Raw genomic sequence first — 24,604 nt, forward strand, 5'->3', positions numbered from 1 at the left:
AGATAACACACTCCGGAAACGTTTCCCGTAAAAGATCAATGGTTTCGTTGCTTGTGTGGCACGTAGCGCCTTCTTGTTGAAAATAAATGTTGTCCAGATCAATACCATCCAACTCCGGCCATAAAAAATCGTTATTCATCTCTCGCCAGCGATAGATAACGCCTGTTATTGGAAAACCTTTTAGATATGAAATTCTAATACTTTTTTTAATGAAGTTAGTTTTATTTGTTCATATAGATATTAAAAAAAAATTAATTTTCATTCGAAATGGTCGTCATTTCCTTTTACTCAAGCCTAAAAACGCTTGGGCCATTCAATTATTGCAGCACTCACAATTTCCATCGATATTGACGTCGCTGCTCGAGCCTTAGATTGTTTGAGACTCTCCAAATTTTTGTGGGATCTCCGACAAGCCATGCGCTCTAATTCCGGCCACAAACTGTAGTCCAATGCGTTCAGATCGGGGCTTCCAGACGACCAATCTTCTGTCGCTATGAGCCCAGCAATATTTTTTTTTTGTTGCCACTGCTGAGTGTCTTTTGCCTTATGGACTGAAGTGGAATCATGCTGAAAGATCCAATGCTCTCCATTGAATATAGTGCTGCTTAATTACTACATTATCCTGGTACACCTTTGCCCCGGTCTGAGATCCTTTTTCGCAAAAATGAAGTGATGTAACGTCTTTACAAGACACTCCCCACCAAACCATTGCGGAGGCTGGATGTTGGAGGTATTGTCTACCGCGAATTTTTGCCAGAAACTCTGACAGTTAATAAAGACTATTTTTTGGGCCTTATGAGACGTTTACGTAAAACAATTCGCCAAAAAAAGAAAGATTTGGGGGGAAACAACTCGTGAATTTTGCACAATGATACCACCAGCCTTAGAATTTAACTGATATGGCTTCCTGCGATGTTTTTCTATTTGATCGAGTCAAAAAACACTACGGGGAACAAGTTTTAAGAACCGAAAGGAAAAAATGGAAAATTTGAAGACGGTTCTGATGGCTACCATATACCCAAGAGCTCGAGAGCTGGATCAAACGCTAGCATAAGTGCGTTGTAATTTTTGGGGAGTACTTTGAAGGCGATAAATTCACTTTTGAGTAATAAATTTGTATTCTATTTTGAATTTTTTGAATATTTTCCGTGAACTTTTTGATCTTTTTGGCTTTTATTTTAAAAAGTCGCTTCCTTTTTTAAAGTATAATACGAGGCGTGCCCTTTATACGTCGGGATTTGGCAACCCTGGTGTTGCAATCTGGCAACTGACAGCTGTATCGCAAAGTTTGACATTTTTGGCTTTTACGTACTCAGAACGTTTTGAAATACCAACGCTATTTGTGTTGTTTACAGTAACTTAAAAGATTCATCTCGGTCCGAAAATGGAATTAAATCGTGAACATTTTCGTGCGATTATTTTTTACAACTTTCGACGTGGATTAACTCAGCAACATTGCATGGATGAACTTAATTCATTTTTTGGCGATGAAGCTCCATCAAGGACCAGCGTTTATCGATGGTATGGTGAATTCAATCGTGGTCGTAGTTCACTCCAAGACGAATTTCGTGAAGATCGTCCAAAATCAGTTGTTGTTCCGAAAATCATTGATGCTGTGCGCGAACTGATATTGCAAGATCGTCATGTGACCTATCGTGAGATTGAGACAATCTTAGGCATTAGTGTGACCAGCATACATTCAATATTGCATAAACACTTGACTGTCAAAAAAATTTTTTCGCGTTGGATCCCACACAATTTGTCAATCGCTCAAAAAAAGGCTCGTGTCGATTGGTCGAAGGAAATGCTCAAAAAATACGATCGCGGGGCTTCGAAACACGTCTATGACATCGTGACAGGTGATGAATCATGGATTTACGCGTATGAGTCCGAAAGTAAACAGCAGTCGACTGTATGGGTGTTTCAAGATGAGCCAAATCCAACAAAAGTTGTTCGCGCACGAAGCACTTCCAAACAAATGGTCGCCTGTTTTTTCGGAAAAACTGGACATGTCGCAACCGTACCACTAGAACAACGCAGAACAGTAAATTCTGAGTGGTACACAACCATTTGTTTGCCAGTTGTCTTCCCAGAAATTAGGAAAACCAATCACCAAAGACGGATCACTCTTCACCTGGACAATGCGAGCTCTCACACATCGGCTCAAACAACTATATTTTTAAGCACCCAAAACATCGAATTAATGGGTCATCCGCCGTATAGTCCTGACTTGTCACCGAATGACTTCTTTTTATTCCCGTACCTAAAAAACAAACTGAGAGGTCAACGTTTTTCGACACCTGAAGAAGCGGTTGCGGCATTCAGAATGCATGTTTTGGAGGTACCTCATTCAGAGTGGCAAAAGTGCTTCAACAATTGGTTCAAACGCATGCAAAAGTGTATAGATCTTCATGGAGAATATTTTGAAAACAATAAAGTGATTTTCGATGATTAAAATTTGTTTTTGTTCTTTAATCCCGACCTATAAAAGGCACCCCTCGTATATTCCACGAAAATGTTTATTGAAACCGTAGTAAATGATTGAATTAGCTCGGCTTCAACATATTATAAAGTATGGAAAGAACATTGAAAATGATAAGGTTCTAGAGGAAAACCATTCAGTAATTCTATAAAAGTTTGTTCAATTTTTTTGCTTTTATACAAATATATATGTAATTATTTGTAAGTAATTGGACACTCATGTTGAGAATGGTTTGTTTTTTTTTTTTTTTTTTTTTTTTTTTTTAAATAATTTAAGAGATTAAATTAAAAACCATTCAATTTTATAGCAGTGTTTACCTTTATTATCAGCCCCTCTAAATTAGCTCGCCTGTAAATTACATTTTCATTAATAATAATCGACTTACCCATCAGCAAATAATAAATATCCCTTTGTATAGTATTTGAGGATTATTTTTGCATATTTTTTGTATTTTTGGGTTTTTACAACATGCAAATAAGTCTTCTATATACATATGTATACTGAATTTTCAATTTAGCCTTTATTTTTACACGAGGGAGTACCGCCGAAAATACTCAACATAGAAATTTCTGGCACGAATAAATATTTTACTTGATATTCCGTAACAGTTTACCGAATTTTATTATACCTATTTGCTGTGCTCTAACTCAATAAAACCCGCAGTAATGCCAAATCGAGCAATACAAACGATGATTCATGCAACAATTTTACCGTTCGAATTGAACTTAAAGTAAAAACAAAATCCCTAAACCATGACCAACTTTGCCAGCCAGAAAAACTGAACATAATAAAAACAAAACTATGCTAAAGAAAGAGTTTACTATGGCAGTAATATTTCATAAATGTATGTAACTGTATAGCCACCGGCGATTAGTGTTTCTTATCTGAACTAGTTTTAGGGGGCAGCATATAATAATAGACATATACAAACACTAGCAAACCATAAATTTAATAGATAAACGCATAGAAGTGGTAAAACTTATACAGTAGCATTTCCATCTAGGAATAGAATTGTTGAACGTCATAAATGTATTTGCAGATGTGCGACAAATATCTAAAATTTGTCGATTTATTTAAGTTATGAAACGAAAAATACCAGCATGAAAGTTGAATGTTTGAAAATCCAAGTTGAAATCAATTCTGAAAGTGGCAAACTTTGTTGAACACACAAATCAGCAATAGCAACCAGCTCAAGACTAGCTAGACGAGACAAAGACAAATGTAACCATCAAATAAACCTCAACAACCAACCAACAGCAATCAACTTTGTTGTCTTATTCAAGCAATAAGTCAATAAAGCCGCCAACTTTACCCATATTTTGCTTCAAACTAGACCAGACAACGCAAAACGAATCAAATCAAACCAATCGATTGTTGCTGCACACTACTGTGGTACACATGAATATTCAGTGCTATAGACACACCCTGTAGGGAAACAAAAAATCTGTGAAAGAAATTTGTACTTCGAATTACTATGCTAATCATATTATATGTAGCGTCATTTAATCTATGAGTTTAGTGCTGTGAAAGCCGAAAAGTGAAAGTAAGTAGTAAGTAATCGCTATTTACGTAGATCCCGATCGAGCACTTATGTGATGACGTCGCATATTATTGCGAGTGTGGTCGAACCTGAAAAAAGTTGAAAAAAAACCGGAATACCAAAGAAAAATAAGGAGTTCCTTTGAAAAAAGGACTTCCTTCCTTCCTATTAGAAAAAAAACGTTTTCTGCTATTTTGCTGCTTCATGCACGGAGATTTGAACCTACGCACTTACGAATGGTAGTCACGCACCATTCCATTCGGCTACTATAGAGGATTTCTTCTAAATATCTAAAAATCACTAATCAAAAAACGTTTTTACAATAATGTAATAATTATTTACATATCAGAAACTTTATAGCCAATGATTTAAAGTCAGCCTTGTACTTTTCATGAGCATTTTTATAATAGTGTATTATTTTATATATGTATGGGGAATTATTATGCTGCTACAACAACAACAACATTAATTATTATGGAAAATATACTCGGGAGAAAATGGGAGGCCTAAGAATGTGAAAATATTCGTTTTTTAAATACTTAGAAGTTATCCTGGGACAGTGTCATCGGATGACGTGTCGTTTGGAAGAAATCACTCTAAATGGCTTTAGTCTAACTTTGTATTAAGGGGTTACGCCACTCTAGCTACTGTAAAAAAGCAGTTTTTTAAGGATTTTTTTTACATTGAAAGAAAGGTGCCAGGAAAAAACTTTTTAAGTATATTATTAAGCATGTATTTAAGTGTAATTACAAATATTTTTATTGAAAAATATTACAAAATGGCGCCTTTGGAGTGAATCTCTGAACGCGCCCTGCGAAAAAGGCACTTCACGGCAAGCAGTACAACTGACGTAAATGTCCACCTAAACCAAATTAAAAACATTCTTCTCAATCGACGTGAGTATAGCTGTAGAAATACGTACGGGATTTTAGAAATATTGAAATTTGTGTATTTTGCAGATGTTTGAAGTCAAAAGTAGAATTTTTCGTCTAAAATGGAACCGTTAATTGTTTATAAAAATTTTTCTAATTAATTAATAAAAAAATCCGAACGTATTTCAGTGCGGAATAATGTTCTAAAGATCCTTGTACAATTACAAGTGAAAATATTAAAAATTGTTTGTGTTATGCTGCTTGCCGTTTTGAAAAATCACGTTTTGAGATAAACACGCTTTAAATTTGAATAGTCGGTTCAGAGACGTCAGAGGCGCTCGCGCAAAAGTGCGAAATATTAGAGATAAACATTTTTTTCACGCATAGGACTTTTTGTTTTATATTCTAAAGAGTTTAAAGCATCTTTTAAGCAAAAAAAAAAAAATTTCGATATTTTGAAAATCCTAGAGTGGCCTAACCCCTTAAGTGATGAGAGTGCAGCAATGGGTGAAGAAGAATGCGTGAGTTGACTAATCAATAATACAAGTAGGTAAAATTTTAATTCAACTTTAATTTAATTTTCTAATGAAGAAATCCTGCGAAGAGTTTACGGCAGCAGACAACTAATCAAGTGCATCATATTGCAGGGCAAGATTGAAGGAAGAAAAGGTATCGGGCGTAATCAGTTTTCTTTGTTGCAGAACATAAGGCAGTGGACCGGTTTACAACGCAAGGGTCCCCTTTTGGAAGCAGCTAGAGACCGGAATTAGCTAGTTCACATTTTAAATAAACAAAAAGATTTATTACTTTTAAATTATATAATTTCTTACATTCGATTACGAATAGTATCAGGTCAGTCCATAAGTTCGTGCGTATTTAACCCATAATTTCACTTTTGTAAGATTTTTGCATATAAAAAATTATTCGCGGAATATAACGGAACTATTTATATTTTCTTTGATATATTGTGCATTCAATAAGTGATTTTAATCGTGGATAGAAGCACGTGTTGTTAAAAAATAATATGGAATCTTCGAAAGCGTGTAAGAGGCATATTTTGTACTTTTTTTATAAAAGTGGTAAAAATGCAACAACCGCTGCTGCAGAAATAAGCACTGTTCACGGAGAGAATACCGTGAGTGTAAGGACTGCGCAAAAGTGGTTTTCAAAATTCCGAAGTGGTAACTGCGACGTGGAAGATGCCCCGCGCGCTGGTCGTCATGAGGTCTTTAACTCCGACACCTTGCTCGAACTCGTGGAAGCTGAGCCAAATTTGACAGCCAATATGATAGCTCAGAGGTTAAATTCATTACATGGAATAGTTCACAGGCACCTGGTTCAGTTGGGAAAGGTTTCAAAGCTGGGAAAATGGGTTCCGCATAGACTTTCCGTAGCCAACCTTCAGCAGAGAGTGAATGTGTGTTCTCAGCTGCTGCTACGGCTTGAAAATGAAAGTTTTCTGAACCGTATCGTTACTGGTGATGAAAAATGGGTCCTTTATAATAATCCTGTTCGCGAACGCGAATGGTTAGATAAAGATGAGACACCAGAACCGACCTCTAGAGATGGCCTTCACCCCAAGAACATTCTTCTGTCTATTTGGTGGGATATGGCCGATATTGTTTATTATGAACTTCTGGAACTAAATCAGACGATAAATGCTAATTATTATTCACATCAGCTATCAAACCTGCATGAGGCATTTAAAAAAAATCGATTGTCTTTAGTGAATAGACGCAAAGTTTTGTTTCACCACGACAACGCAAGACCTCATACCGCAAGGCAAACATTAGGCAAGCTTAACGAGCTCGGATGGGAGCTAGTGCAGCATCCATCCACCATACTCTCCGGATATTGCACCGCGTGATTATCACCTTTTCCATGGACTTCAATTCCATATGCGTAACAAGAACTATTTCTCAAAAGAAGCTATAAAAAGGGATATCGAAGCGTATTTTGGCTCCAAGGACAAACAATTTTTTGAGCAGGGAATTAAAATTTGCTTAAATGTTGGGAAGGCATTGTAAATAACAAAGGAAAATATATTATTGATTAATAAATACTTTAAACATCTTTTTTAATTTAGAACCACCTTTAAAAAGGCACGAACTTGTGGACTGGCCTGATAATATGTAGGAGTATGGTTGTGTGTAGTTTTCCTGCAGTTAAAACCAAAACTACCGAAATTGTTCATTTCTAATGAATGAATGAAATCAGAATTAGCTCTTTTAATAAAAGCAGTTGATGAAATTTACGTGGCGCTGCCGTCTTTTATGTCGCTATGTAAACACTAAATAACTTTGTCATTCACCAAACCGATCGACCTGAACATACATACATGTTTTCGATACGTCAATTCAGTACAATTTCAATCATGGATTGCTTTACACCAAAACAACCGACATCTACGCTATAAAACCCAAAATGCTTGACAAGGTGATGACAAACGCAGAAAAAATAATAAATTATAAATAACCAAACCAAATAAAAATACCTCACTTATACAAATCAGTTATTTTTTTTCCAAAATGATTCAATGTTTTCATACCGACATAAAAGGTGCCGCACGCTGAATATATATAAGGGTTTTTTTTAATAAGAGGTACTATTTTGATATTCAAAGAAAAATACTATTTTTTAATATAAATTATCGGTTGTTTATTTCATTATAAAGTGGAAGGTATGCCGTCCGGCAAATAACCACTACGGCCACGCTTACAGGACAATGTCCTTTTCGTGAAATTTTCCATAACCGAATTGCAATAGGCTGCCCTATGTCCTCGATAGATTCCATTTTTGAGGCCTTGAATCGACCCTGGGCTGTTGGCGTAGACCTTCTCTTTCACGTGGCCCCAAAGAAAAAAGTCACAAGGTGTTAAACCACAAGATCTCGGTGGCCAATTGTGATCACCTCTTCGAGAGATAACACGGTTCGGAAACTTTTCCCGTAAAAGATTAATGGTTTCGTTGCTTGGGTGGCACGTAGCGCCGTCTTGTTGAAAATAAACGTTGTCCAGATCAATACCATCCAATTCCGGCATAAAAAATCATTAATCATCTCCCGATAGCGCAATCCATTCATCTGTAACACCTGTTATAGGAAAACCCTTTATAAGTATTTATATATAAATGTTGCACGAACACTAAATACAATATATCGCACCCTAAATACAAAAGGGTCACAACTCAAAATGTACTTCTGCTCAAATATGAATGAGACGTTATCAATAAAACGGTCCGCGGATGACATATGGCAAAAATAAATTTTTTGTTTTTTGGTAGGACTGTTATAAGCTTACATGGCAAATTTCAGCATGATATGTCACATAGTTTGTTTTCTGTGCTACTGTAAACAAGTCAAGCTCGAGTGTGGAAAATTTTGAGTTGTGACCCTTTTGTATTTAGGGTGCGATATGTAAATAAATTTTGAAGCTAGCTCACACGCTGCTAATTACTCTTATTTTCTGTTGCACTTCATCGTAGCATCGTAGTGAAAAGAAAAAAATAGCAGTTGTTAGTTTGGAAAGCGTCTATTAGAAGAGATATGTTATTTCTACTTTTATCCATTTATTCATTTATTCATTTATTTGAGTAAGATTTCTAGTGCATATTTCCTGTTATATTACCATTTTTTATCTCAATGTTTACTTCTGCTTCCTTGAGAAAATTTTACTGCACTTTCATTCTACTCAATCATGAAATATATTCTCACATAAGTCCTGCCATAAGTTATGTTACAAGTTAAGTCCGTTATAGACATGAAATTATAATATTTTTCTAACAAATTTAGTTTTATTTAATCATGTAAATATTAAAAACACTAGTTTAGTTTTCATTCGAAATGGTCACCATTTGAATTTACATAAGCCTTCAAACGATTAGGTCATTTAGCTATTGCAGCACGCACAGTTTTTATGGATATTAACGTCGCTGCTCAAACCACAGATTGTTTGAGAATCTCCAAATTTCTATGAGGTCTTCGACGGGCCATATTTTCCAATTCTGACCACAAACTGTAGTCCAATGGATTCAGACGGCTAATCTTCTGCGGTTATAAATGCAGAAATATAATTTTTAGGCCAATGCTGGGTGGTTTTTGCCTTATGGACTGGAGCGGAATCAGGCTGAAAGGCCCCATACCCCCCATTGATAATAGCGCTGCTCAATTACTTCCCCACACCTTCTAAGACATCCTCCTGGTACACTTTTACCTCGATCTTAACCCCTTTTTCGCAGAAATGAAGAGAGGTAACGCCTTTGCAAGACCCTCCCCAACAAAGCATTACGGAGGCTGGATGGTCACACTGAACACTTGGAGCAACATTTTTTGCGTCTTTAGAAGTTTTAGCATAGATTTTGTCGTTTCGCTTATTAGAAACTCCTTCAACAGTGAAAATTTTCTCATCTGTGGAAAGAATATTTTGATGTCCGTTGACCACGTTCCAGCGAAGAAGCTGCTTGGATATGTAAAGTCCAATTTTCTTCAAGCGCATTGTCTGTATGTCACTTTAGACGTCTCATTTGCCCTTTTACTACACTTATGTAATGCAATCACTGCAATGCGATTTTCCTTAGCTCCCCACTCCATTGCTAACAAGCGAAATTGCCACGAAACTTAGTCTAATTTATGAGTAGACAATGCACACGAACGAAGTAACGGAACTTTTTTCTGCGAATTTGTTCTCCCCGTAAGCATTGTAAAATTTGTCACAGAATTTGAATATGTATATAATTTTTGATCGAACTGATAGCACACAAAGCACATACCTAGTTGCACTAAAATTACTTTCCGAAGCAATACGAAGCAAACATAGAACTATAATCACAAAGCACTCAAGACCTCATGATTTTTTGAAAACATCACTTTTTTGTGTGGAAAATTAGAACAATTGGATGATGTTCGTAGGCCGCTGGCGGGATTAACCTAGTTGAATTGTCAAAACCTAAATGAAAACGAACGATAATATTATACATATAAGATGCTGTTCTTACCTACATATATGCTGTCCATGGTATTTTTCGTCTAGCCTTTTTTCCTCATATTATGTTTAATACTTTTTCCTTTCACTTTTCTCTACTGTAGTTACTCTGTCCTATTTACGTTAAGACTCATTTTCTATTCACAAAACAAGGCAATACCTCTGTGTCCCCTTCAATGCGGTTTTATGCAGCTCAGCAGGCCATTAGTCTCAGCTAAGCTTTATCGCCTTTAACCTCTATTGTTTTCACTTGTGACTCAAACGCTCATTTCCTGCGTGTTGACACACTTGCGGGCTTTTCCAGCGCCCCACGTGCGACGCCTCGTTTTTTTGCACCATTTATGTATGCATGAGTGGCAAGCACACTCAACTTGATTTGTCGACACGCTTTTGCTATGGTAGGCTGTTTTGAATGCTGCAATATGTATTATATGGTAACATATTTCAATAAATTACACTTTTATAACTAAAGTTTTAGTTACGCCAGCTCACTCCTACAAACGAAAGGTCCTGCCGCCGCCTGTGAGAAGAGTATGGTATGAATTTCCCTTATGTTTCTTTTGAATTATATTGGATATACATACTGCGTGTATATATGTATACATATATAAACATCGCGGTCGGATATTGTGTAAAGCTTTTTTCAAATTGTTTTAAAATGTCGGGCGTAATATACTTATATATTACATTGAATAATTTTCTAGCGTGTAAAGCAGTCGTGCTTTTTTTTGTAGGTATATAAGTAATGAAATTTAATGAAAGTTTATGTTATTAACGAATACTTTCTTTTGCATAGCACACGTTCAAATGGAGTGGTTCGAAACACTTTTGGTGAATATTGTGTCAGATTTCGTAAAGTGAGAAACATAGGGAATAGGAATGTGTGGCCCAATGAGAAACTTTGGCTTATTCAATTAGTTTCCGTTACTGGAACTCATTAGTAGTAAGTCTGCATTTTTAGTTTTCCAGCAGGAGCTTTTTTTTATTAATTCAAATTTTTTCAGATACTTCGCATCTATTTGTATGTTAACATTATTTCTTTCCTAAGCCCTTAAATGCACTTACGTATGAACAAGTATATTTAACGTGGTGGCCGCGCAGCCTAATAGTAGTCACCCCCCGACATCGTCCGAGTTCCAGACTTCGAGTATGAAACAACAAATGTTAGAAAAAGGTTTGACTAATAGTGGTCAATGAGAATCTTTAAATAATCACTATAAAATATTTCTATATTTAAAAAGACAAATTTTACTGATTTTTTTTAATTTACTTGCATTCTTTTATTTGATGCCCATTACATTTGTGAATTTTTTCTAAACTTTAGCTTAATTTTTAAAAATCCGAAGGTGCTGGTGGAAAATGAAAAATGCAATCTGCATACTATACTATATTTAGTTGAATGCTAGTAACATACACATATCGATTCTCTCATTTCTGATAAACAAAAAGTTTTTTTCGGCTTAAGGAATAATGTTCTCGTAGCGTCACGCCTGAGCTGCTTTCGCGAATTACAAGTTTTAACATTTTTGTTTTACATTTCATTTTGAGTGTAATAAGCTCTCTGCTGTAGATCGATTTACAAACAACCCTTTGCTTTCAGAAGATTTCAATGTCCAGGGAATCAAACTGAATCCACCAAATTTTAGGAGTATATAACACTACGATTCAAAGGGTAACACTCCCGGGCAAAAGTTAATACCTACGCTTCAAAAGTCCAAAATCAGGTACACAAGACTACTTCTCAACCCTGAACGAGTTCGACAAGACCCAAGCCACAAATTCAGACTCTTTCTAAGAGTCGGTGTAGATGGTCAAGTGAAGGTTTCCCAAATGTAAGAGTAGTTTGTCCTTAGAACACTTCATTTATTCGAGAGATACAAAGAAATTATTATTCCGCAGTTACTTTGTTGTTAATTTCGACTCATTATTATTAAAATCAAGGTATACAGTGACAATCAAGCTAAAGCCTTAGGAGGGTAACAAACTTCCTTCTGACACAGATAAAGTGTGAGCTGCGAGACCTGATAGAACTAGTTATAGAACAAATTCGACATCGACGACGCAGGGTCACCATAGGCATCATCAGGAGTCCACTGTCTACATCTCATTTAGAGAATACGGATAGTGCGGAGCATTTTCTCTGTGCCTGTCCGTCTTTTACTAGACTTAAATGGTTAATTTTTCAGTCAGGCATATTGAGACCGGACAAACTGAATAGATTGTTAAGGAAATTTGGAAAGCTTGCAGAGAAGCAATGAATTGCATCCTCATCTATCCTTTAAAGCCTCTTTCAAGACCTCAAGTACAATCAGGAATATTTTCTGAGTAATTTTGGAAATTACCTGCCATCCACATTTCTCTCCATTCCATTTTGTTCCTCTATTTCACATTTTATTGCTTTCGAATTGTGAATACGGGAAGGCTCGGTGCTTATTCTTCGGTCCCCTTTTTTTTGCGGTAAAAGAAGAGGTACACCTTTAGATATAATATTAGATAGATATTAGTAAACGCTAAACCACATTTTTCGAAAGTATTCTTGCAAACGTGAAAACAGGCGTTCGCCTTAAATGATGTTTTATAATGTGGTCGATGCCCGTGCCCTCGTCATTTACAGCAGAGCTTCTCAACATTTTTCTACTTGTCACCTTTTTTACTGAGCAAGTACTTTGGCGATCCCATCCCTATTTCACCTGATCTATCCAACGCAGAGGAGGCCTGCCTGCCCTCTACTACCCCCAGCTGGTACTGCACCGAATACTTTCAGAGCTGAAGCGTTTGTATCCATTCCGACAACATGACCCAGCCAACGAAACCACTGGATCTTTATTCGCTGCACTATGTCTATGACATCGTAAAGCCCACACACCTCATTGTTCCATCGCCTACGATGTTCACCGACGCTAATATACAAAGATTCAGAAATCTTCAGTCGAATCTTTCTCTTAAACACTCCACCTGTACTTCATGACAGGAGGTACTTCGTTTTGTCCTCGTTCACCACCAGACCCATTCACTTTGCTTCTTTATCCAGTTTGGAAAAGACAGAACTAACATCGGAATATGCCAGCAATTGTACGCTCTTTTACAAAGTTTTGCTTGAGCGATTAAGTTCTAAAACTCGCACGATCTTTTCCACTACCAGGTTAAAGAAGTCATACGATAGCGAGTCTCCCAGACTGAAATATACGAAAATTGGAAGGAATTAAATCTTTGGAAATGTTATATTGAGTTATGAAAACATTTACAGCTGCAAACGCGTCTAAAGATATATTTTCTACTAAACTTTTGCATGCTTTTTATAGTCTTCATAAAAAAAAGGTTTTAACTTAACTTTCAATTTTAGTTTTTTACCCGAATATGCGACAAATATCCCCTTATAGTGTGTTTACGTGTAGCGCAGTTTTATAAAATATATGATATCAAATAAAGTTTTAAAAATTGTAAAAATTGTAATTCATTGCAAAAAAACGAACTAAACTTAATTTTTGCTCCGTTAAAAATATACTTGGTACTGAACTTCATAATAATAATCTGTAATAATTTTTATAAACCTTGGCCTCTCGACAATCACCATATTTCAGAATTTAGCAATAAAGTTTAGTAATCGGAATTCAGATCTTTGCAACGGCTTGCAAATAGAGACTCACCTTTTTACGAAATAATATATTATATTATTTCGAGAGCATCCCAAAATACCACACAAGCGCAACTGATCTATCTTTTCTCATGCCATTTGATGGTGTGTTGCTGCTGAGTTGTTGTTTCGTTCTTTTTTTTTAAATTTTAATCGAAATTTTGTCATTTATTGTTAGCATTTTTGTTTAAATTCTGATTAAAATTTTGGCATTCAAACGACCTAAATGCAAAAACAAAATATTGCTGCTGCTCTAGTAACTCTACATTGCATAGATTCGCCTTTTTACTGCACTTTAATTAGCAGAAATCTTATCGGTAATCACACAAATGATACGTTCATTCCCACTAGCTTTAACTCTTGATAAAAATGCAGCATTCTCACCCATCATTGCTTCAGTAAAAACGTCTCAGCTGGGTTTTATTAATATTTTTATTAAAATTTCGCACACGAAAATACACACTTTTTGTAATGCCTTGATCTACATACATACATATATGGAAATTCGCAACGGAGTTCTGCATTCTAAATATGCCATGATTTTTTCGAATCACCCCAGCAAGTGAGGCAGGCATTCATTATTTTCGTGTAGATTTATACGATTTCCCTTTGTAACTTTATTTGTTGTACATTCCGAATTTACGCGCACGATTTAAATTTGCATAAATAAAGCACAAAGTAAAAAACAAAGCATTCGTATATAGCAGTTGTTAAAATGTTTGTAATGCCATAAACGATAAAACGCACACAGTCACAACCTGCCTTCTTTGAAACAAAGATGCATGCATATAGGTGTAAGTGTTAGTGTGCACACAAATAAAGCGACTCCAATTTATCTGGCAAACACATACACACACACACACGCATCCGGTTATTCAATCAGGCATAGCCTCAGTGACTGCCTGCGCTCCGTCAACTTTTATTCAGCCACTTCATGACACGTATACGTCGTGTGGTCCTTTTGAGCCAACTCGCCTGAATTAATTTGCGTATAAATGTATGTATGTTTGAGTAGTACATGGACGGTATAAAGCAAAAACAATGTCTATGATGTCGGGTCGTTGTCAAAGAATCCAATCGAAATAAAAATGTGCACACTCATGTAGGTTTGCGTGTAAAAATGCATGCATGTGAAAAAATAAATATCATAGTTAAATGAGCGCATAATGAAAAATTAAAATAAAAATAAAAATAAAAATAAAAATAAAAATATAATGAGTTAAGTAAAGGCGTAAAGTAAACATAAATGCTAGTGGTTATGTGTAAATACCGTGAATTATTCGCTTTTAATTTAATCTTTTTAATACAAAAATCCGGTAGTTACAAAAACAACACAGTGGAGATTTTAATGCGCAGAAATATGAAAAAAGCCAAATTAACGTATTGGTGCTGCTCTCACTTATGGCGCGCGCCCTTTACGTTATGTGAAATGTGCTTGCGGATATAATAATATATTTTTTTATACATTCTGCAATTTGCATGTAAAATGTTAATTTGATATAAAGGATTATAAAGGAGAATAACTTCATTCATAAGGATTATAAAGGAGAATAAAACATAATGCAGATTCGAATTCTGTACTAAGTTCTAAGAAAAAAGTCTTTTACCATCCATATTAAAAAGAAACTATTTGCGATTAATACGATGTTAACATGAAGATAAGTATTTAATAAATTTTTACGAGTTATTTTTGTTTTTATAACCCATTCGATCCCATTGTACTCGCTTGAGTACAGAAAAAGCATAGTTTTCGAAATTACGTCAAAAGCCAACGCTTACAAATTTTTAAATGTACTCGCCACTTTATAATACAGAGCAATGTCGAAAAGGAATACACATGTTTCTCCTTCTTTTTTTTGAGTCCCGTTATCCGTTATTCACTTGTCTTTGCGTGCACCTTTGCTATTTTTCTTCTTTTCATGGTTTAGTTTGCAATAAGCTCTCTGTTTGACAAAATCTAAGTTATCACGGAAAAAGTTCAGTGTTGTAATATTCATAATACATATAATTTGTATACTTTATACCAAAAAAACGAAAAAAGTTGTGGAAAAGTGCATTTCGGTAGGTTTAAATTCTAGTGTACTCGCATGGGTACAGTGGGAACATTCATATATATTTTGTGTGCATATTTCATGTAGATTTGGTAATGGATGTAAAAAAATTTTACGGAAAGAGGTTTCATAACCTTTCTGCGGCTACCGACTATATTGAATCAAGCGACCGTAGTTACTTCGACTTCGCTATTATACCGCCAAATACCCACTGTGACACAGATAAGGAGGACATTGAAGAGGATAATATATTGCGTGATGATATTCCAACCTTGGAATCGTATTTATCGATTCTTCTTTACGTCATATGACCTTCTTAGAATTTTGAAAAAACAAGGATTTAAGGGTACTGGGACTGTTCGTGAACGGCGGACCAAAAAATGTCCTCTGAAAACGAACAAAGAACTACAAAAGAAGCAACGGTCTCCCCGTTTGATTTTATGTAAGTTTATCATAATGATTTATTTGAATAGTTGTTTTGTATCAAATTTTGTAGGTTTTCTGACTCAGGAATACTTTTTGTGACGTGGAATGACAATAGCGTTGTGACAGTGGGAACAAACTTCGATAGAATTGAACCTTTACATACCGTCAAACGATGGTCAAGACAAGAGAGGCGCAAGGTGAATGCCCATCAGCCGAAGTGGATAGCGGAATACAACTCAGGAATGGGAGGAGTTGACCTCCACGACCAAGCTTTGAATACTTACAATATAAAGTTTAGAGGAAAGAAATGGTGGTGGCCTCTTTTCAACACAATCATAAGCTCGTGCGTAGTAAATGCATGGAAGCTTTATAAAATGGCAAGTAAGAGTCAATGCGACTTGTTGCAATACCAACGTGAAATTGTGCGATTTTATTTGCGCAATTATAATATCCGGGACATATCTTCAAAACGATCGACAACAGCATCAATAGCGGGTTCCTCATATAACCATTTTCCCAAAAGGATATCGAATCAGCTGAGGTTCAGGGAGTGCCACCAAAGAATTCGATGGATTTGCGAGTTATGCGAGGAAGTCTTTGAAAGTGTCTTTTTATTTATTTAATACTCCATATTTTCATATACAGGAATATATATACATATTATCCCATTGTACTCGATTGGGTACAGCCCAAAAAATGCATTTCTTTGATTTTTTTTGGTGTTTTTTTTTTAAGGAGCTTAATTACACTATTTCAATAAACGTTTACGCATTTAAAAAAGAATTGTTTTATATAAGGTTGGGATTTAATGGGTTAATATAAACATATGCTTGAGAATATTGTTTTTAAACGAAATGAGGAGATACAAGAGATGTACGAAATCACTGACGTACAGTACCTGGCCATTGAATTATGACCGATGGCATTTTTTCTGAAAACTTCAAATATCACTTAAAATGTTCATTATAATTTGGGCTTTTCTAAATAAAAAAGGATATTAAGGGGTTTTTAACCTCTTCTTAGATGTTTTTAAGAACTTCCGGTCAATTAGCCTGCGACGATTAGAAAAGGTTCAGTTTTTTTGCTAATAAGTGAAAAGTTAAGTGTGCAAGTGCCAGTGCTTCGATTTTGTTTGAGGAGCATAAAAAAATGAATTGAGATCGTCCGAGAAGTAAAAGAATTGACTAGTAAGTATTCATATATTGTAATATAGTATATCTAAAATATAACAACAGTAAGTTTGAAATATACATACCTTTTGAATTTGTCACGTAGATTGTCCTTTTTTTTAATTTATTCAGTTTTTTTTAGAAAATGGGCTGAAAGTCGGATTTGACATCGGGACAAAACCAAAAAATTGCAGTTCTTTTGAAAGCCAATAACTTGAGTTATGCCGATACTTATAGCAAGAACCGTTGGAATATCCAAGGTGTCTGTGCTAAATGTTGCCAAAAAGTCGAAAAATACAAACAACGTTTTAGCGGTAATTTCAAACAATCGCCAAAATTGTCGCCGAGAACGCATCACCTCAACCAGGCACGATCGCAAAATCGTCCAAACAGTTCCCTGGAACAGAAATGCTACAAGTTTGACGATTTTAAGAGAGGTTCAGGAATCTGGAGTAAATATTTCGGAAAGAACGTTACGACGACGTTTATACGAAAATGTACTTTTTTGCAGACGACCAGCAAAAGAGCCAAAACTGACACCGTGTATGCGAAATCGGCGGAAGCTTTGGGCTCAACTTCACAGAGACTTCGACGCGGAATATTGAAAAAAGTAACCAGCATTAACACCGATAACAATGTCAGCCTTGAAATCCAACGTAGAATCTCTCTTACCAACAAGTGCTACTTTGGACTAAGTAGGCAATTGAGTAGTAAAGTCCTCTCTCGACGAACAAAACTAACACTCTCATCATGCCCGTCCTAACGTATGGCGCAGAAGCGTGGACGATGACAACATCCGATGATGCGACGCTTGGAGTGTTCGAGAGAAAGATTTTGCGCAAGATTTTTGGACCTTTGCACGTTGGCAGCGGCGAATATCGCAGCAATGGAACGATGAGCTGTATGAGCTTTACGACGACATAGACATAGCGCAGCGAATAAAGATCCAGCGGCTGCGTTGGCTGGGTCATGTCGTCCGAATGGATACAAACGCTCCGGCACTGAAAGAATTCGATGCGGTACCAGCTGGTGGGCGTAGAGGAAGAGGAAGGCTCCTCTGCGTTGGATAGATCAGGTGGAGAAGGACTTGGCTTCACTTGGTGTGTCCAATTGGCGCCGGTTAGCACGAGAAAGAAATGCCTGGCGCGCTTTGTTAAACTCGGCCAAAATCGCGTAAGCGGTTATCGCGCCAATTAAGAAGAAGAAGAAGAAGAAGTTAAAAAAAATAATTTTTTTCCTTTGTCAAATAGCAGTGGTAAGAAGATGTGAATATTCACACTTTTTTATGGTTGTGTTTTACTTCTTACAGATCATCTTCAGCGATGAATGCCGATTGGAAGCGGTTACAAAAACAGCAAATTTTTTTCCACAGAAGAGTCGGAGAACCATATTCTGAAGATTGTGTGCTTCCAAGGGTCAAACACCCCCCTAGTGTTATAGTTTGGGGCTGTATAACCTCAGAGGTGGAGGTGCTGGAAAACGTTTTTCTGCCATATTTAAAAACCCTGAAGTGTTCGAGAGACCTTTATGCAAGATAGAGCTCCATCTCACACACCCAGGATGAGCCTGAATTGTCTGAATTCAATGGAAATAATGGTTTTGCCATGCCCTGGGAATTCACCGGACCTTAACCCCATCCAAAATTGTTGGGTATACCTCAAATCGGCAGTATACCAGCGGAATAATACCACAATACAACAGCTTAAGAAAAACATCGAAAATACGTAGTATAATGACCAAAATCTTAAGATGAAGATAACACAGTGCGTAGCCAGTATGACTCAACCAATTGCGGCCGTCTTAACAGCAAGGGGAGGAGCCACGAAATATTAGTTTAAAATAAATATTTTTAATGCAAAAATGTCAAGAAGCTTTTAATGAAAACGAATATGTAAACTTTTTTAAATGCTTTAAAACCGTTTGCTTTTTATTCGCTCTCATAGCCATAAATATATAATTTGTATCATCTGTCATAATTCAATGGCCAGGTACTGTAGTAAAATAGCGCAGCAAGAAAGGAAAAGAAAAGAATGAAGACGATCGGTTTGCAAAGAGCGTGATGATGATTTAAGACTCTACGACCAGGAAAATTACCAAAGCGTTGGCAAGAGTATTGGATGTTTGAGAGCCCCTCCGAATGATTCCATAATTATATTTATATTTTAAAAAATATTTACATATTCGAAGATAGAAGAAGAAGACAGAAGAAAAAGATTTTTTTATTGTTTTTAAATAAAATATTTATATATAGCCAGATACAAAATCAGCTGGTGAGTGACTACTATTCGGTAATAGCTGTTTACGAAACCCCATTTATTAAACACCAAATAATAAAAACAAAATTTCTGAAATCGGACGCCCTTCAATCGGTAATGACAAATATCTGCCATTAAAAAGCTCACCATAAAAAACCTTCTGCCATTCGGAGGCGGCATAGAACACTAGGTCCCACTATTTGTGGAAAAACATCGAGACGCTCAACACAAAGTTTGAAGAGGAGCACTACCCACAACGAACAAAGGATATACTTATAAACATCCTAGTTCCCGTAACAACCGCCAGGTGGCGCTCTAAGTCAACTGATTTAATTTCTTTTCTTTTTTTAAGTTGCCACATCTTTGATTAAAATTCCTACCAAATTTATCGCCATTGCTTGGCATTTATAAAACTTGCGTTATCTTGAGTAAATCTACCTCTTTTTGCTTTTTTACAGTTTGCATTAAATTTGAACGTTTCAGCGAAAATCGGGAGCATATAAAGGATCAATTTGTCATGCACAGGAAGCTTCCAGCCACTTTTATGGTTTCAGGTGTTAGGCCTTCGAGTGAATTTTGCTGCCTATATCGAGGTTCTAGAGACGGCGGTGAAACCCTGTATTTGTAGTGTACACGGTGGCGGGCCATACAATTTTCATTAAGACTCGACTCTTTTACACAAAGTGATAGTGGCACAAGATTGATTGGCTGAACATTTCTATGACCAGGCCTTAATCCACTGGACTACTATGTATAAGGCGTAACCCATTTCTTCTCTGAAGGCTACCCATAATACCATTATGGATAACATGAATAAGAAGCATTTTGTGTAAAAAATTCGTGAAGTTTCTTTAAATTTTCTTCAAAATAAAAGCTAAATAGTTTTACTCTCAAGATGTCCTCAAATATCGTACGCCCCTGGAAATAAATATAAACATGTTAAGTGAAGGCAGAATGGGTGACTGCCATTTGGGAGTGTGTAGGTTCGAATCTCCGTGCATGAACGTCAAATAATAGAACAAGTTTTTTCTAATACCGGTTACCCTAGACTGGCAATGACAAACCTCGGAGTGAAAAATCTTCTCATAAGCAAAGTATCTGCCGTTCGGAGTCGGCTTGAAACTGTAGGTTTCTCCAATTCTGGAACAACATCAAGATGCACACCACAAATAGGAGGAGGAACTCTTTTTTTTTTTTTAGTGATGTAAATCTTTATTTTGACCTTTACGCCCCCCATTGCTTGTCTTTTTTTCGTTCACAAGTGTCAAATATGATTTACACACGACGCCGTTTGCATAAATTACAAGTCTTTAGATAGGGTGATTATTTTTGCACCACCTTGTGTATGTATATAAGTATATTGAACCCAGAGCCAGATAATAGCTTGAGTATACAACTGATGAACTAGTATGGTGATAAAAAATAACAGCCGCTCAACCCTACACCAATGACACAACTCATTCGCACACAAATTTTCATTATTATCTTGCTTAAAGCCAAATTTTTGAGCACACTTTTAGGCGGTAGGAGAAACTAACAAAAAATACGAAAATTGTTTTCAAATCAAATCACCCTGCACTGCTAAGGAACTTGTTACCACTAGTGATGTTGCAATACCGGCATAGCAAGATGATCGATATTTTACCCTTTCGATACAAAAATATAAACGATGCTAGCAAGAGAAAACAAACTACTTACATACGAGTACATAATAAATAAAACCAAGAAATATCCAAATAATGATGACTATTCCAGAGCTGCAGTATTTATATTAAAATTAATCCCACTAAATACCTTTTAATTACTACTATTTCTAATATGTAGCAGTTGGTTGGTTGGTGTAAGTGGTGATTCTGCGAAAACCCAATTAGTGCTTCGGCATATTTCTTCAAAGACGAGGCTGGTACCAATATCACAGTGAATGATGAACACTATAGTGCCATGATAAACGACTTTTTGATACCGGAAATTGAAGCTCGTGATCTCCGCAGATTGCGTTGTTCCAACAAGACGGCGCTACTTGCAATACAGCCCGTGAAACAATGGATTTACTGAGTCCTCGTTTCGGAGAGACATTTATCTCTCGTCTCGGACTAGTGTATTAGCCACCAGCTTCGTGTGATATCACACCCTTGGACTTTTATTTTTGAGGGTATGTAAAATTCAAATTCTTTGTCGATAAATCAGCTTCGATTCAGGCATTGGAAGCCAACATTACTAAAGTTATTCACGGGATACAGACCGAAGTTCTCCAGCGAGTCATTCAAAATTGGTGTTTACGAATCGCCGAATTACGGCGCAGTTGTGACCGACATTTGAAAAGGATTATCTTTAAAATGTCATGAATGGTTCTACACAAAAATAATAAAGTTTGCCCAATCAATTTGAATTTTCGTTGTTTTATTTAAATTTTTATCGCCCCTCACCTTTGAAGAAATATGGGCCGATGATTCGTTCAACCCATAGACCGCACCATGATGGTTTTTAATGAATACAGTGGCTTCGGGTCACTCTTCAACCCAAATATGGCAATTTTGCTAATTAACGTAGCCATTAAGCCAAAAATGTGCCTCATTGCTGTACTCCAAAAGTTGGGCTGTGAGCGCGATTAACACTACACTTACAGTGCGATTTTCGTAATGAGTACAATTGTACAATTTGTAAACGTTGTTGAGGCGTTAGTGTTTCAACGATAAAATATCAATGAATACTGAACAAAATTATGTACTTAGTTTGACAGTCGTCACGCGTAATCCGTAAAAAAACCCCTATTGGAAGAAGTGCCTCCAATCTGGTCACCCTTTATAATAAATGCGTGCAATGCCAATATGCTTTTACTTCGGGCATACGCGGCGAGTAACTACTATCGCAATTCCACCTTAAATAAAAGCAAAACAAATTAAATTCCTTAATAAATTTTCCTCATTTTTTATACCCTAAACTCGTGCAATTAAACTATGTTCATATTTGCTTCCATTATTGCTATTATAGATGAGTTTAATTGGCTGGATAACAATTCCATGCAATCACCAATGAATTGCATTAAAGCGGAATTAAAACTCATAACATTTAGTGCAGATCCTTTACGTGCAACAAAAATGTGTGTTAACCCAAAATTTAAAATTAGATAAAACAAGTAAAGAAGTACTAAATTCAGTTTGGATCAAACTTTATAAACCAGCGCACATTTTAGTTAAGTTTTATTTAGGCCCGGGTACAATAAATATTATAGAAAATGCTATGCTTCATTCTAAAATTTAATACCCAGTATAAATTGCATTTTACTAAAATTTGACTTGTTATATGAAGTATGGTTTCTTTACGTGAGAGATGGGCGTGACTATTGGCCGATTTTGACCATTTTCAAACCCCTCAAACTATTTTAAATATTAATTTTTGCTCTCACCATTCTGAGCATTCTGAGCGATTATTTAATGCCATTTTAAACCATTCTGAAAAAAGAAATATAAATATAAAATCCTTGGCTACAAGTACGCACAGGTACCTATAACAATTTATTAGTACATATTTAGGAATCCATATTTCACATAGTTTGGAAATTTATTTAAAATCTATCAGAGGCAGACCACTAAAACTAATTCCTAAAATTCACAGTTCATTGGCTAAAAACTTTCACCAATCTAACTGCACAAGTGAATTGTAATTCCAAATGCCCGCAACAGCAACAAAATGGACATCCAATACTGTCTATATTAAAGAACGTACATACATATTGAAGTATGTATGAGTGGAAATAAAATATCCGAACTCCAAAAGTTACAGTTGTCAATGACAAACATACTTACATATACATACAATTACTCCGAACGTTTACCACAGACATTAATACGAGCACAATGAACGCGCTCACCTATCAAGCACACATTCCGAATAAAATAATATAACAATACTCTTAGCAATATTATAATATAAATGGAAGCTGATACAAAAGCAATTGTTCAATTCAATTGGCTGATTGTTATTGGGGCAATAATGGTTGCAACAAGGGCAGACAATAACAGTAACAAACAAAAAGCCACACAAAAAGCAAATTCATAACAATAATCGCTACAGTAAAGGTGTTAAAGGTTTGTGGCAATAAAACCTATCTATTTTTATTAATATCAAATACTTTCTAACTGGAATAGATTGTACAGATAGATTTAAAAAATACAAAGGACTAAGCACAAATTTTCTACATACATACAATGGGCATTCCAAACTGAGCAGTCGTTCATGAAAAGAGATATACTAGGTATTTACATATGTATATATATTAGGTGGTACAAAAGTTTTCTGGTTCGATAAGAAAATCGCAATTTTATGGTTTGAAATACATTTATTTTTAGTATAGTACCCATGAACATCAATACACGTCTTCCAAAGAAATTCCAATTTATCAATTCCATCCCTGAAGTGAGTACCTGGAAGCACTGTAAAATACGCTTAATTCACAGTTGTTACGACCTCATCATTTGATGAAAACCCCTTTCCAAGCATGCATGTTTTTTGGGTCTGGAAGCAGATGGAAGTCCCTAGAAGCCAATTTAACAATTCGAACTTTAGTTCATGGATTTTAGACTTTATGCAAATGCTCTTTTAACATGGTGCATTGTCCTGAGTGAAACGAACTTTTTTCTTTTGCAAACATAGTATTTTTTCACAAATGGTTTCCTGCAACTGATCTAAAAGATTACAATAATATTCCATTAAATCTAAAGCTAACATCTTCTTGGCCGATTTCTGGACACGACCGCGTTTCGGAGCCGAAGCACCAGGTTCACACCACTTATTTTGATTAGAATCATGGTGATAGATCCAAGTCTCATCCATAGTGAAGAATTGACGAACAAAATTCTCTTTTTCGTTCCTTTCGAAAATGCCCTAAATGTTGCTGAAATGTCTCATTCGAATGTGTTTTAGTTCCATTGTTAGCGTATACGGCACCCATGTGCACACAGCTTACTGAGACTCAATACTTCACTCAAAATATTGCTTACACCACACAATGAGATGCCTAGGACTTCTACTAAATCTCTTTCAGTCACTCCTGTATTTTTTTAAGATTCCTGGTGTTGTTGCTGTTTTTGGACGTCCTTGATATACAAGTAGATCGTCTTCAAGGCTTATACCACCACGCTTAAATGCAGCATACCATCTTTCTACTGTCCTTATACACCTTCAAAATGTGCTCAT

The sequence above is a fragment of the Anastrepha obliqua genome, chromosome 3 (assembly GCF_027943255.1).
Source record: "Anastrepha obliqua isolate idAnaObli1 chromosome 3, idAnaObli1_1.0, whole genome shotgun sequence".
Taxonomy (NCBI): domain Eukaryota; kingdom Metazoa; phylum Arthropoda; class Insecta; order Diptera; family Tephritidae; genus Anastrepha; species Anastrepha obliqua.